The 15,888-nt window shown below is 44.8% G+C and overlaps 1 protein-coding gene across 3 annotated transcripts in view; it reads left to right on the plus strand.

Annotated features, from left to right (window-relative positions):
- Positions 1 to 15,888, plus strand: part of OSBPL5 (oxysterol binding protein like 5) — a 183,430-nt gene that overhangs the window by 33,257 nt on the left and 134,285 nt on the right. Inside the window, exon 1 of one of the 3 annotated variants that reach the window (XM_063332844.1) lies at positions 9,189 to 9,352. The exons of 1 other annotated variant lie outside the window; for it this stretch is intronic. The gene's annotated coding sequence lies outside the window, so the exon portion shown is untranslated. Of the gene's footprint in view, positions 1 to 9,188; positions 9,353 to 9,793; positions 10,033 to 15,888 lie in introns of those variants that run through there. One more of the 3 variants, XM_063332845.1, reaches the window with a different exon arrangement.

Raw genomic sequence — 15,888 nt, forward strand, 5'->3', positions numbered from 1 at the left:
CAATCTTCTCAGGTAAAGAAAAGGAACACATAATGATCTCCAAACCCCCAGCTGACATCAGATGGCATTGCTCCATTACAGATCTAGTCTGTTATGGTTTTGCTGCCTGATAAAAAGAATTTCCCACCACTGGAAAGTGGAATTTTTCAAAACCGATCTATAAGCTGGACTTCACTCTGGTCTTAACCAGCAGAGCCTTGTATCTGTTCTGCTGCTGATACAGGCCTCCTATGAGCTTTCTGACGGAGCCCAGAACTACTGAGTTTTGTCTGGTTTCACGGGAAAGTTTGACAGAGCTGTGAGGAGCACAGAGTTTTGCTGCAGAACCACAAGCTGACCGAGATGCTTTGCACAGCTCTGATCAAAGTAGGCTGAATTTTAAGGTTTTAATATGACCCCACACCCAGGAAGCTTCATTTGGATTCTGCTCTGCTTAAAAAAACCTCTTTTGCCAAGGGTTACTTAAGGTACTTTTGCAGACTACTAAAAAGTTAGCTCTCCATATTTAAATGCAATTATTTGTCTCCCCCTGAGATCAACTAAAGAGAATATTTTATTCTACTCTTTTCTTCGTACCCGAGGATCTAATGGGAAGTAGGACAAGGATTAATTGCATATCACAGAGTCCCAGAGTACCTCTTGTTCTGGGTAGCAAGAGATCATTGATGATCTTGAACTCTGTTTTCATTCAAATATGCCTGATCAACGTTAGTCCTGTAGTCACACAAATATAAATACAAGTAATAACACTTTAAACTAACACATTTCATATATTTGTGTATTTATTACAATTTCTTGCTCTGTGTAACCACAGATAGCATTTGTTGTTCAAAACTATGGTATGTTTTTCACTGACTGCCTTTTTAAAAAGACATCTGTTCTTAGAAGCTGGTTTTACTTTTAATCCCTGTATCTTTGCTATGAGAGGTCAAAGTGGATGGGTGAGGAGAAATAACTGGACTCCAGACGATCCAATGTGAATCAACAGAAGCCGTTTATTAAGCACAGATCATCATCTTTTATACCCTGTGTTGTAGCCGTACATGCCACTTGCGTATTTCTGATTAGCTAGTTACACTGTCCACGCGCTGTCCATGCAGTTCATTCACACATCAGATTGGTTACAAGAATTCGCATAGTAAATTGCTTAGTCATCAGCACAACATGTTTTCTACCTTCTCAGTTCCCTTTTTTCCCATGTACTAATTCCATCTTCTACCACCTGTCTTGCCCTTAATCTAATCTCTCATAGTAGGGAGGCTGGCTCACATGGCCATTTTCTCTCAGATACATTCCTACAGATGGGTGCTGCATTTAACATGGTTCATCTTCAAAACGGTAGCATAAAACCACCATATGTCAGTGGCTGATTGAATAAAGTAGTCTTTGGCGCCATTGTGAGGCTTGCACTCAGTAGAGGCCAGGGTGGAATATGGGGCTGCATTGCTCCAGCTGCAGGTTCTGCTTCCAGTGGTGACCTGTGCAGGTGACTTGCTGCACAGTGTCCCCCCCTAGGTGTGAGGTGGGGACAAGTAGCCTGACCCACACTTCCAGGTAGTAATAGAGGGCCATATGATAGAAGGGCTAAGCAATGTGCTCCAGGGCTTGTGCAAATCTAAGGAGCTATTAACAGTCAGTAGATAAGGTGACACGTTATCCTATAATCTGTCTCTTTGCATTCAGCAGTGGTTCTTTCCACCAATATCTCTTTCTTCAGTCAGCAGCCTGCTAGTATCTCAGATGTGTCACACTTTTTTTTTTCCCAGACAGACCAGCAACATGGTTTTGAGGTAAATCTCCAAATCATCTTTATTTACTTCTCTTTGATTCATAGTCAAAGCAGTCTCAGAGTACATGCACCTGGATTCCCTTTCAGTGAAAGGCATGGGATGGTGTACTCCAGGAGCATACCTAATTCACTGTAGCTGCTGACGGATGCTGACGTGATGGGATCAGACTAAAGCTAGTCCAAAGTCAGCTGTCTGAAATGCAAGTAGTGTGGATGTTGCATCCTCACTACCAGTTTCTTCACCCTACAGATCTGCTCCTGCTTGCTAATGTAGCAATAGCATGAGAAAGCCAAACACCACAGCAAGCCTGATTTCACTGTATGAGGAGACATAATAGATGGCAGTGGAACAATGAAGTTCATCAGGACTGAAAACAGCCAGAGACGTTAATAATACTTCCCAAGCTATTATTCCACTATTTCAAGACTCAAATAGTAGCTAAATCCAGCCATCCTCTGTGAGACTGCCTTTGTGTTTGGACTTCAGCAGTACAGATCTAATCAGTGACTCTGGGATCAAATCATGTCCTCTATGGCATAAAAGAGATGGACATATTGCTCTGGAAAAAACCTTTGTGTGTTGCCCTTTTTGGGCTGTAAGTCAGAGCATGGTCTCTGATAGTGTTAGATCTGTGCTGGGGAAACAGTTTTTTTTTTTCTTCCAGGCTTCACTCTTTTGTGTTTTACTTCTGCAATTATAATTTGTGACAGGGACACTGGATAGGTCTCCCTGCTTGAAGCAAAAGGAGGACAAAAATACTGGCATCCCTCTGTGCAGACAAACCATAAGCCAGCTGCCCTTCAGCAGTAGCGGAAAATATTATTATACTTTCTCTTTCTGATCTCCTTCAAGCCCCTGTGGCAAGTGCAGGTGTCCTGTTCTTGGGAGGCATCAGCAATAACAAAGAATCCTTAAAATGAATTGAAACAACCAAGGAGACTTTTTTGCTTGATCACAGATGGAGTCAGAAGATGGATTTCAGAGACCAGCGCAAGAAAGAAGCTGTGAGAGGTTCCATAATTTATCAGAGATGAGCTGGCTGCAAGAGTGAGTCAAGAGTCAGGCAAAATAAAAAGGGTCAAGTATGAGAACAAACACATCCTGTAATGTTTGGAAGCAGCTGCAAGCTTGGGAATATGATATAGTGTTATTACAAAGCTACTAATAGATGAGGTTTGTGACTCTCTGGCCTGACTTCCAGATGAATAGCGTATGTTGGGTGTCAGGAACTAGATTCAGTTATCTGTAAGTTAAAAAGCCCGTCTCTGGAGAGGATGAAGTAATGAACAAAGCAGAACTAAGCTGTGACTTTCTGTCTGCCTAGATCCAGATCTGTCTATGGACAGAGTATCGATCAGTCAATAAACAAATAAATATGTGTTGATTGATATTGACCTATACAAAGATCTGTGTGTCTATATCTATGAGACTGATAATCAAATCCTTTATAGAGAGATGTGTTTATGTTTCTTCTCACTGTAATGTTTCCTGTATGACAACAGCACTCAGTCCAGACAAAATTTTTGGCATCTGCTCCAAAGTTTATCTGGGGCAGGAAGAAAAATAAACTAAAAAAACCTGTCAGTTTATAAAGCTTGACTTCATATGGACATTTCCCATTAGCTGTTGAGAAAACTGTGAACGTTCAGAACCATGTCAGGTATCCATACTGATGTGGATGTTCCAATCTTATTTAGCAATGAAAAAAATTCATTTACATATATATTCATATGCATATATGCATATATTTACATATATGTGTATGTTTTATTTTTATACTTCAAGGCTTTGTAACAGCTAGCTTGTTTGCAATTAGCTTGAAATATGATCAAGAACAAGAGCTATTGGAATGTTTTTGAATAGCAAATTGGTTTCGTGTCATGTCTTATCAAGGGTTTTGAAATCTAGCCCAGATTTCACTGGACAGTTTGTCAGCTCCTGGGTATCTCGGCTGCTTTCCAGCCTGCTGCTAGCTGCAAAAGGAACCTTGCTCACCAGATCAGCTCAGGGTATTGGGCTTCCCTCTGAGAGGGGACTTGCAGTTCATTACTCACCAGGCCTGCAGGAGCAAATCAATGGTGACCAAACTCTTTGATCTGTTTTTCACACCAAAGCCATCATGACAGCATTCAGTTTAATTTTCTCTCTTAGACACTTAGAGGACAATAAAATAGGTTCATAGTGCTTGATGTGAACAGCCTTCAGATGAGCAATACGAAACAAGGTTCTCTGGTAGTCACAACTAAACCTCATTTGACTCCAGCCGTAACAAGACCAAGGTGTGTGGAAGAACAGTCTTACCCAGCACAGACCTTAATCTAGGACTCCTGAGGGTGACTCCCTTGAGACAAAAGTTTATGTTAGCAAGGGTGCAGGGTAGGGAAGGTGAGATCTGCCCAAGAAGTCTTTTTTAATATAAGATACCTGAGATCACAAAAGATATCTCTGGGATCAGGTCTGGGTAGAAACAGTTGAAATGGTGTTGTGTTTAGATTCCTGAAAAACACCCTTGGTGTTAAGGTTGTAGAAAGCAGGGCACCATCCAAGCATATGACAGGTTCTATAGAACAAACAAAGCAGGTTAGAACATCTGTGATCTTTTATCTTGTTACTGGCAGGTCTTTAAAACTGCCTCTGAAGCCTCTGCCGCAACCTATTGCTGGCGGTTCTTTCCTGAAAGTACAAACCCTCTTTTACAGGACCATCAGAGCTGTGGGTGGCTCATGAGCTCTTTGGAGCCTTAGCCCACTGGGTGAAATTCATACCTCTTTGCTGTAGCTCAAAGCCCAGATGTGGACATTTGAAAATCTTCTGACCACAGCATGTGCATAAAGAAAGACCCTCAGATTTTTCACTTACTCCATCTTCTCTAGTATTGCTCCAGGCAGGGAGCATGGTGCTAACATAGCCAGCATCCATCACTCACACAAAATGTCTCCTAAGCTGAACTCAAGGCAGTCCACAAGGATTATTACAGGTAGAAAACAACACAGCAGAAAAGGAGATGAAATACAGAGCAGCAGGATCTAAACAAGATCTTAGAATTGTGTTATGTACCCATCTCAATAGCAGACTGACAAGAAGGAGGACAGGGCATGGCCTGTGTTACTGTACGGTGAATATATTAGCCAGGAGAAAAGTTCTTGCTAGCGAAATACTCAGGAAAAATTACCGCTGCTAACGGAGGAAAAAAACCCCAGCCAGAAACATCATCTCAGCAGGGAACACACACTAACAGACAGGAGCTGCTAAAGTAAACAGAAGCACAATCTGCAATATCAAAACACAGTGGCATTCTGTTCCTTTTGATGCTTGCCCACTGCCAGCTGCGAAGTCTTCACGCTGATGTTTTTATGCTTTGCAATGTGACATGAATCTCTTTGCGAAGCTGATACTCCCTGTATCTTACTCCCCATGCAGGCTCCTGTGTAGAGCCCTAACTTTCAGCAGTTGTCAGTTGATGAAAATTTTCCTCTACGTTTTGCCACAAGAGGACTCCGATATCCAGTGGCGCCCAGGGAGATATTTGTGGTTTTTTCTAACTTCCTCAGAGACCCATTCTAGCAAACTTGCAATTAGGAACCTGGTTTAGCAGCAGCTCTGTTTTTCAAAATCTAAAATGAGCAAACATGTTTAGCTGTGGTCTTACGTTTTCAGAGCTCTGAGCAGACAGACTACTATTTGTTAACGAGAAACTCCTCCTCTATCCAGCTATGGCTTTAAACATTTTTGCAAAGGAACTTTGCACTGGAAAATGCATGCGGGTAAAAGTGATCTTTTTCTTATAATTAATTATATACAGCTGTGTTGAAGCTTATGGCTAATGATAAAGACCTGTTTTTAGTAACTTCTCTTTTAACTCATTTGTTTTAAAGCTTCCTGCTTCTTGTCTTGCAATGTGTCATGAGCTTAAGGGCAATATCTTGCAATCCTAACAACCGTTCATATGATGTCTGCTTAATGTGGTTATGGCTGTAGAGGCATTGTGCTAATTATGATGATAAGAATATGATTGTTCCTCTCAATTTCCATTTTGATAGAGGCCAATAAATATATCTGATAGCTTTTATGGTATTTAATAACCTTTCTAGTCATAAATGGGAGCTTGTAGGACTATTGTAGGTATGGTGTGAGGTAGAGGAAAACACAAAATGCAAGTCATGTGAAGACTGCAAAATGAGTATGTATTTGGATTTACATAGGTGGGGTCTGATCTCTGCTGGGGGGAAGAGGAGCTCAGCAGTTAGCGAAAGGTGAAGGATTCAAAGAGGAAGAAGCAGGAGAAAAGGTTGTCATCATTTCCTAGGGCAGATGGCAGGCTGCTGACCTGCAAGAACTGTCTGAACAGGATCTATCTGTTGCTGCAGCTCACCTCCCTGTCTCCCTATCCCCCTCCCTATCACAAGTTTTAAACAGCACAGATACTGCATTGTTGCACATCTCCTAGGGTTGTCATAAAAAGATGTTAGATATTGTTTTTTAAGTGCCCTAACTATTAAGCTCTCTGGGTTGCATTATTGGATTGTAAGGACTGTAGTAACACAGCTGAATCACTCTGATTTCACTCTCCCAGCACTACAATTACAGTTTATTGTGCTTTGCTGGTTTTGTTACCCTTGCTTATGATAGAGTTCACACCAGTTTACAAGCCCTCTTAGGACACGGTTATATTGCTGTGGCGAGAAAGGTAAGTGGTGCAAACACTGGCAAATGCCCAAAGAAAGCATCACAGCTGCAGACCCCCTAAAAGGAAGGCTGTTTTCTCACAAAGGAGAATTGAAGCCGGAAATGGACCTCAGCCCTAACTGCCAGGTACATCCATCAAAGAGCTTTTATCAAAGGGATATGTCATATCTGGGGACACTGATGGATTAGCTTTAAGCTAGGAAGCTCGGGTGGTGTTAGAGCAGAAGCTGGTGCACGCAGCAAACCCCAGCCCAAATGCAGGGTTGGGTCATGAGCTCTGTACTCCTCAGCCACCCCGTTAGGGTTTTACGGGCAGCTCAGGTATATCTGCATGGACTGCAGATGGCGCAGGCAAAATAATCACTACCAGCAGAGTCCGAGCAGATGTGTTGTCTTCTGAACGGCTGTTAACAGAACAGACACTAGAGGGCTGCGGAAAATAGTCTTTGACAATAGTAGTGTTTTCATGGTTCAGTTTCCCCGCTTTCCTGTAGGGGATTTATAAGGGGGAGAATGGGTCCAGGTCCTGTCTTTGACAGACAGGCAGAGAAGTGATGGATGTCGTTTTTCTTCTCTAACCCAGAGTTAGAGGACCCATCTGGTGCAAGGTCCGAAGACACAGCAAATCCAATTTCAGGGCTCCTTGGACCACATCAGAAATGTCATGGCTACATGATGCAAAGCATCAGTCTGATGTGGATTTTCTCTGACGGTCCAGTTTTATTCACAAAATACTGACAGTTTAACTGGCAAGCCTTTTGCTCTGTGTATCCACATCACCAATGTCACATGCACTGTCCTAGAGCACGTAGGAAAACGTAAAGTACTATTCTTTATCAGGGTCTCTAACTGTTTTGTCAGGAATGTTTTTAGATGCTTAGTTTTTTATCAAATGAGCTCTGCATGGCAATATGGCAGTGAACATACAAAATATTAAAAATCATGGAATGATTGCCTGAGAAGAAAATCCTTTAGTGGAAAGCTTTAGCCACAACGCTTTTAAAAGTGTTTTTAAAAACTTTTAAAACAGAAGTCCTTGGGAAAAGGACTTTGAGTCCCTCTGTGATTTGTGTAGGGATGCTAGAAACCCTAGATCTCCATATCAAAGTAGCCAAGGAGCCGCTTCTGTTGCCATGGCTGGACAAAGCCAGTCTGGATGCAGACAGCAGGATCAATGTCAAGCCCACATTTTAGTGAAAAAAACATTTGGACCAGGCAAGGTGTTGGCTACACTTGAGTGAGCCAACCCTAAAAGCAGAAGGGTGAAGGGAGTGGGAGGCACAGAGAGGAGCTTGGCATGGCCTGAAGCAGACAGGGCGGGATGCAGTAAGGAGAGGGAAAGGCAACATGAGCTGGGGTAAGCTGCTTCTGCCTCCAACACAGTGTCTCTGCCTGGCGGTGCCCTGAGCCAGGGTGACGAGAGGCCTTGGCTCATGCTTGTTGTGGCATCTCCATCCAGCGCCCTGCCCTGTTGCACAGTACAGGCTTGTCCTCAGGGTAAAATTGTGGTGAGGATTAAGTCAAAATCCCAACTGACTTGAAGGTAGCTGGAATCGTGGTAAGTCTCCACACCTTGCAGATGATGGCAGAAATCACTACAAATACAGGTGAATCTAATGATTACCTGCCTATGCAAGTGCTTCAGGGCTTATTTAATAGGTAGAGAAGGGCTATGGTGACTCTTAAATAGCAGGGATAGTTTAGGTTGTGTGATCTGTCCATAGTCTAGTTTATAATCTGTTTATAGTTCTGCTTTGTACTAGAACTTCTATGAAAGAGCAAAAATAGATGGTGAATTTTTTCTTCAGCGCTGCGCCCCTAGCTAGCTCTAGTACATATTGTTCTATGTCCCATCAAGCTCACTAGGAGAAAATCAGCCATTACTCTTAGCTAACATTAGGTACGTGGATATAAGTGATGCAGGGTGAAGCCTTGTAGTCTATAGATGGGCTGTAGTTTGCTGTAGGCAGGAGAAATTGTGTCCATGTCCAAGTTGAGCTTGCAGCTTTGGATGAATTCAGGATTTTTCTCTTAGATCTGAGAGACCTTTTCAATTAATGAGGTGTTACTCTTTAGAGTTGGAAGCTGGCTTCCTGGGTAGCATGAGGAACATCAGAACTGGTGGGTCTTTGTCTGGGTTTAGAGGCTGCACACACTAAAGAGAAAAAGGATCTGTTTTTTTTTCTCTGAAGGGTGGGGTGGCAGAGCACTTCAGGCATCGGGTTCAACACTTCTGGTTTCAGAAGCCTGAGTCTGAGCTCCACACTGTTCTTTGCACCAAGGGCTCGGCTGTCTGTGGGTGACTCAGACTCGACGATGAAAGTCAGACATGCATGCTGGTCACATTATCCCCTCATGTGATTTTGGTTTCAGAAAGTTTGGGTGACTTTTAACTCTGCTACTCTGAGTCTGGGTGGACTTTTGTCATTACCTTTTCCCATGGTGAAGAAGGAGATGTAAAGTCCCGCTTGGCTTCCTGTTCTTCGTCCTACGTTGAACCATGGGACCCGCAGGGTGGAAGGGAGAGGAAGCAGCAGTGAAATGCGTGTGTCTGGGTTGTTTTATGCTTGTGATGTTTTACTAGATGTTGTACTGCCTGTAAAGTCATGCCTCCCCCGAGGGGCAGGCAGGCTGTGGCCAAGGATGCGATGATTGGACTGTCCTCCTCGTCTGGAGGAGCTTAGGGGTCTGTGCTTGCTATGGGATTGATTTTTCACTCTGGATGCACAGGCGAAGCTGGGAGTGTGCCTGGTTTCGTGTCAGGGCTGCATATTGCATAGGCGCCTTTGAGTCACGGCGTCGGAGGAGGCATATGGCTGGATGCTGAGACAAAGTGCTCCTGCAGCTGGAGGGCTTCAGCGTGGCGATTTCCCCAGGTTGACTTTTCTCCATCACCTTACACATGGCATCAGTGAACCCCAAGGATGGGTAGTTGCTTGCCTGGGGGGTGGTCTGCATGATTTTTTTTTTTAGGGGTTTGGGGTGTTTTGGAGGGGTTTTTTGTTTGTTTTGTTGGGTTTTTTTCTTCATTTGCACTGCCTTGGCTTCAGCCTCTCCCTGTGTCAGGCAGAAGAAAGAAACAAACTCCGGGGGGAGAAATAACAAACCAAACGGAGCCGAGCCCCGGCCGGGCCGGTGGGGAGAGGCCGGGGCGGTCCCGGGGGTGCTCCCGCGGGTGCTCCCGCGGGCAGCCGAGCACCGCGCCCGCTCCGCGCCGCGCCGATCCCGCCCGGATTTTGCACGTTTCCTTTCTTTTTTTCCTCCCCCCTTTTTTTTTTCCTCCCCTTCTATTTTTTCCTCTATTCCCCCTTCTCTTCCCTCCCTCCCTAGCGTGGTTGGATCAGTCTTTTGGTATTTCCTGCCGCCGCCGCCTCCCCCGAGCAGCTGTCCGGCCGCGGCCCGCCGCTCCGCGCTTTCCGTGCCGCTGGGGGAGCGGCTCCGCGGGGCCCACGCGTGTCCCCTCCACCCCATCCCACGCGTGTCCTGGCGGCGGCGATGCGGGCGGCGCGGCGGCGGCGGCGGGGCGCGGCGTGCTGAAGGCGGCCGCCCCGACCAGGTAAGACGCGCCGGGCTGCCCCCTTCTCCGGGCTGTGGGTCGGCTGTCTCCCAGCCGCTTACCCGCAGAGAGCCAGTTCCCCCCCGCACGCCCCCCCACAATACCCCAAAAGCCATCCTCCCCAAAATACCCTCTAAAAGCAAATACAGGCCCCCCCCAATCACCCCAATAAATCCATTCCGCCCCCAAAGCCAGCCCTTCTCTCTGACCCCCGCGCAGCCAGACTGCCTATTTTTAAGCGTAACGTGGTACCCCAGAGTCGTTTTATGAGCAGCGTGATTTCGGTTAGAGGCTGAGCATTGGCAGCTCCGGGAAAGGTAACCCTGCAGCCTCTGCCCATGCTTTGTGCCCAGGATGTGTGTAGCGAGGGTGTTTTGCCATTTCTGTGCGTGCCTGTTGCGGTTTGGGGTTTGGCGATGGGAGCTGTGGGGTGCTTCCCCCACACCCGCTGGCATCTCTGCGTGGCAGGGCTGGACGGCCAGTGTGTGTAGCCAGCGTGGCGTGGGGGATTGCAGGCTGTCAAGGTGACATCGTTTCTTTAGATGCGTGGGCTTATCTGGTCGGTGGAACCCATTTTTAATGTACTTCTTCCAGGATGGTGAGGAAATAGTCATGAGACTGTCTGCAGTGATGCTAATTTGCTACGTGTAAGTAAGTGGGGATATTAATTACCTTTCCTACAGGCGCTCATACAGATACCATACTGGAGACCATTTGCATTGCTGTCTAAAAACCAGGTAGACCTGAGTTTGGCAATGCTTTTAGCTTGCACTAAGTGAAGTGAGGCAGCATTCCCGGCAAAATAAATATATAAGCACATACAACTGTGTGCTGGATCAGAAACCATGTTTTTTGAGAGCTACGCAAACCTAAAGTGCTGTAGTGTGAAACAGTTGTTTAACATAAGTGAGGAGGAAACTTCTTTAAGCTGTGTAGTCACCTCCTCATTTCATCCAGCTGCAGCAGTATCTTTGTTGTCAAAATATTCCTTCCATCTCTTTGCACTGATGCACAAGATAATAGTATTCAGCAATGCCTGTACAGCATAGAGCAGCCACTGCATTGGATGTGTCCCCAGCTGCCACCTTTCCTCCTTGGCAGCAAGTTTCCAAAGAGTTGTGAGTGGGGAGGGAAGGAGATAAGCCTCAAGTCATGCTTTGCGGCAGCTTCCCCTCTGTGCGTGGTAAGTTTTCTTGCCGAAAGTGGAGAATGGGTGTTCTCTGCAGGGCAGCTCACGGTGGGATGGTAGGTGGCCCTGAGAGTATGCTCACCCCATCTTGGTGAGGAAGGTGGCAGCTGAGCTGGGCCAAAAAGATGTGGGGCAGTGAGGGAGTCCAGTGCAGCACCAGTGTTTACTTTGTACTGCTATTGATCCAAGGTAGGGACGGCAACTCTCTGAATCAAGGGAAAAAATGCAGGCCTTAGTCCTGCCTGCAGCCTGTTTTGGTCTGAAGTAGACAATGTGAACCTAGGGAATGATTTAATCATGGTGCTACACGAATGTAACTGAAAGGCGGATTTACTGCTGTAATCTTTTCATGGTACTTAATTTAATTTCCATGTGCTTTATTGTAACGCTGATTCATCAGGTGAGTGGGAGGGGGGCTTGTACAGTACAGGTGGTTCAGTTTCCATTGTGTTAGGTATGTGCTTTCTTGGGGGTGGGGTGGGGGGGGAAAGGGCTCTGTGTCTGACATGGCACTGCAGTTTGGAATCTGAGATATCTCTAGGGAAGAGCCATTCCTGTAATCTGTGGGAACTGGGCAGTGTTTGAAGTCAGTGTGCTGTGTTCAGAGCAAAACTTAGACTCAAATGATTCATATTATGTTCATAGATGATAAAAATTTTAGTTAAGCTGATCTGAATTGGGTTAGACTCACTTCATGTCCAAGGGACCTGTTATCTGCTGGAGGCAATTGTAAGATTGTCAGGTTGCCAGTGGCAAAGATCTTTTAGGGCTGGATCATGAGTTTAAGAGGCCAAAAATGAGACTGCCCTGAAGTGTGTCAGCAGGGTTCTGCTGCTTCTGAGGTGTGGAGCACAGACCTCCCTCTGCAACTGCACAGGTTTGTGCTATTTGATCTCCTGTTTTATTTGGTGGGGGGAAAGCTGCATTTAGTGTTTCTTCTCCTGACCTCCCTGCCTTTGGAGCATTAATAGCGCAGCGTTTTCTCAGCCAGAAATGCTGCTCCTCACGCCTCCACTCCTCAACGTGAGACATCGCTGGCAGCACATTGTAGGTGTTTGTGCATGCCTGCTGTGGTTACTAAGGTAAAGGAAACACAAGAAGCAGCTCAGGGAATGGAAACAGTTGATCCAAATGCCAAATACATCTGTGTTTGGGCAAGAATGACAGTGACCTGCTACACCAGCCTGTCTCGGTGTGGAGCTGGCCTTGCTTACTCCTCGTGCAGGCTCCTGACTGTCATTGCTGGTGTTTCTGTTCTGCTTTCCAGAGCATCGAGCTTCTGAGACTGAGCAAACTCCTCTGCGTGTGGAGCTTGCAGCCCTCCTTATGGAGCAGTGTGGTTGTGGTGCATTTAATTGTACAGGGCTATGTCTAAATTACAGTTTCTCCTCACCACAGTGGCTCTTTATGGCCATGCAATGAAGGAAGAAGGAGAACCACCCTGAAAAACACCCTTTTGACAAGCAGCTGCTGAGCCTCTGTGGAGCACTAAGGAGCAGCATACATCCTACCCAAACCTTCCCGTCTGCTGCTTGATTGCTCCAGAGGATAAGCTGCTGAGGACTTCATCCCAAATCCCAAGTGGTTCCCCTCACACCTGCCTACACTCTGCCCTGGTTTTGCAATCTCATCTTCCTGCTGTACCTGCCTGCTGCCTTCATGTCTCGCCCCCGCCGTGGTGGTGGGTTACTCTTCAGGAGCGGTTTTCCTGTGTGCAAAATTTACCCACATGCATCTGCTGTGATACTAATTGGACACAGCACGTTTTAGTATACTGTATATTTTAAGACAGCCTGCAAATTAGTAGCAGCTCTGAGACTCCTTGTTGAAATGCTTCTGTCCATTGCTACTCTGGAGATGGTGGGAGCAAAATTAATTCATGGATGCTCTCTCCCAAGCTTGGAATGTGAGTTCAGGTGAGCCAGGAAATAGCAAAAACTTGCCAAAATAATGCCTGCTGACCGGGAGCCTTTTTTCACTAAGGGATTCAAAAGCCAAGACTGCTTCAATAATTTCCACATTTTTTAATTATTAGAATACTGTTTCAAGGTGTAGGGGTATCTTGCTTGCATCAGGCTCTAGGTACTGTGTATGTATCTGTGTAATGCGAAAAGATCAAGGGATTAAAGGGGAATATTCTACAAAATTGGAAGCAATGGACAGCAGGCTAGTAAGAGTTACCCTTAAATGGTTTCTTCCCATCACAAAAGGAGAGTGATGTAGAAGTGGATTTTTTTTTTTTAGGTTAAATAGTCCAGTCCCCTGTGTGTTTGGTTTTGGTTGTTTGGTTTGTTTTTTTTTCCCCCTTGTAACCTGGATAAAAAAACATGGGCATATCCCTTGTTCTCTAATCTCAGATAGTTTTGTATTGTGTTTGTAGAGCTACAGTTGAAGTTGTGCCATTATTTCCTTTGTGCTCCTTTTGGATTAAAGGATTTACAGATCTGTAAATCAAATTCTAGATTGAAAAGGTGCTTTTCTCCTCCGTGTTTAATAGAGAGCTAGGTGTATACCTAGGCTTCCTTTTTGAAATGTGTCACTGAGGTCTGTGCTGTGGGCTGATATCAATAAACCTTATCGTGCTGGCAGATAATAATTTTTGAATGTGTTTTGTTAAACTCTAAGCCAAGCTTTGACTTTTTGGGAATCGGCTAATAGGGCTGTGTGAATTTGGGTGTTTTGGCAACTCGGTTACCATTTACATAATTATAGTATCAGTGTAAAATTAAGCAACTAAAGGCAAAAGAGAAATATGCATGTCCTTAATAAACTGGGACATGTGCAGCTACCCTTGTGTGCGTGGGGGGGGAAAACCAACACTGAGTCTGCCTGCTTCATCCTGTCTAATCTGTCAGTGAATCAATCAATGTGAAATTGTACCCCCAAGGACTAATGTAATAGCTATTTTGTGTGTATTCCCAAAACGGGATGCTACTGTAGTAGAGTCCCGAAGGGTATGCTGTCTGAATTGATCAGCAGAGGCTAAGATAAAAGCAGGCTTGTCGCTTATCTCTATAAGATGTGGAAGAGAGGCATTGAAACGTCTAGCTCTGTGTTGAGTGGAAAGCTTGAATGTGAACTTGGTCCTTCTGCACGCCAGTTCGGCACTTCGAGCACAAAAACAGTGTCCTGCTAGCTCTCCTTTAGTTTTCTCACTGCAAAAACATGAGATTGCTCTAAAAGGCACTTTAATTTCCATGCTAATGCAGTTTGTTCCAGACAATTGTTCGTGTGTTGTTGCCTCCTTCCCACCTTCAGTGCTGCAGACAGTTTGGCTTTTGTTACCTGTGTTGTTTGATACTGGTTAAGAGGGCAAAGCCTACCCTAGCGTTGCACTTTTCAATTGTTTTGCTCTTTTTCTTAGATTATAATGACAGGGAATTCTCTCCTCACAGCAAAAAATTGCCATGTCCCAGTGAGGAGAGGAAGGGAACTCTGCTGCATTGCGTGGTACGAGTAACTATTACTCACTGTGGGTAATTTTGGCAGAATGAAAAGAAGAATTTGATTTTATTTTTTTTTTAATCTTTTCTTTTTGCCTTTTTTCTTTTTGGTCTGACTTTCAGCATCAGGAGATAATCACTTTTATGCAGTTGTAGGAGGTGACCGAGGCTTTTTGACACCGTATCAAACATTGCACAGTTCACTGAGGGAGCTGCCGCTGGCTCATCTGTAAAATCCCTAGAAGCTAAATGTGAAATTGCCACTGGAATTAATGCTGGGCTGGGGGGGTTGTTCTGATAGGCTCCTGGCATGGATGCAAATAGATGAGATTTCCATTTCATAAGATGAATCTTTCTGCCTTTTCTTGCTGTGTTGCGTTGAAAAGAACCTCGTGCAATGCTGCAAGCCTAACAGTTGCTGATACAGTGAATGGTTTTTTTCCCCTTACCTTACTAAGGCAAAAAGTCAGGATTTGCAGATTATTTCATGACCTTTTCTTTCATATGTGGGTCAAAGACAGTCCAGGTCTGAGCAATATTATTTGTTTTTTTCCATAAAGTTGTAAATCCTTACTTGGATTATGAAGGCTTTCTGTGACCATTGAATGCACCATACAAATTACAGCACTAGTGGGCAAGGCAGTAATTTAAATTGCTTTCCATGGAGCGCTCTGTTATTGTCAATCTAAAGCAGGACATAGGTGTGGTAGGCATGAAATACACAGTCTTTGTATTTTTGAGATTGGTTTAAAATAGATTTTCTTCTTTCAATTTTAATGTCAGTTAATTTGGCCCAGCCTCCTCGTCTTGTGCTGTCTTTGTAACATCTCTCACTGAAGAGGAGATGTAGTTTGATAAGAATGGATATGAATGGATTTTTTTTTTTTTTTTCATTCAGGTTCAGCAAATGCAAACCAGGCCCTATATTTTTTTGACTGATCCACCCAGGCCTTATTGCCTGTAATCACTCTGCTGTTACCACCTGAATTTCTCTCTGGACTCCAGGTCACGGAAGGCACGTTAGCATACCTGCACTCTTTTATTCATACATCTATGCATTGCAGTAGACTTGGGGAGCTCTAGTTGTGGACAGGGCTGGAGGCTGTGTAAACCAGGCCCAGACTGTCAGGCATCTAACCTCGTTTTTTCCAAGCTGGTATTCAAGTTCTGGCATGTGGAAACCCTCTGTGTAGGTGCTGAAAGCTTTTTTTTTCCAAGAGAGTG

Source organism: Chroicocephalus ridibundus, chromosome 4 (genome assembly GCF_963924245.1).
Source record: "Chroicocephalus ridibundus chromosome 4, bChrRid1.1, whole genome shotgun sequence".
NCBI lineage: Eukaryota > Metazoa > Chordata > Aves > Charadriiformes > Laridae > Chroicocephalus > Chroicocephalus ridibundus.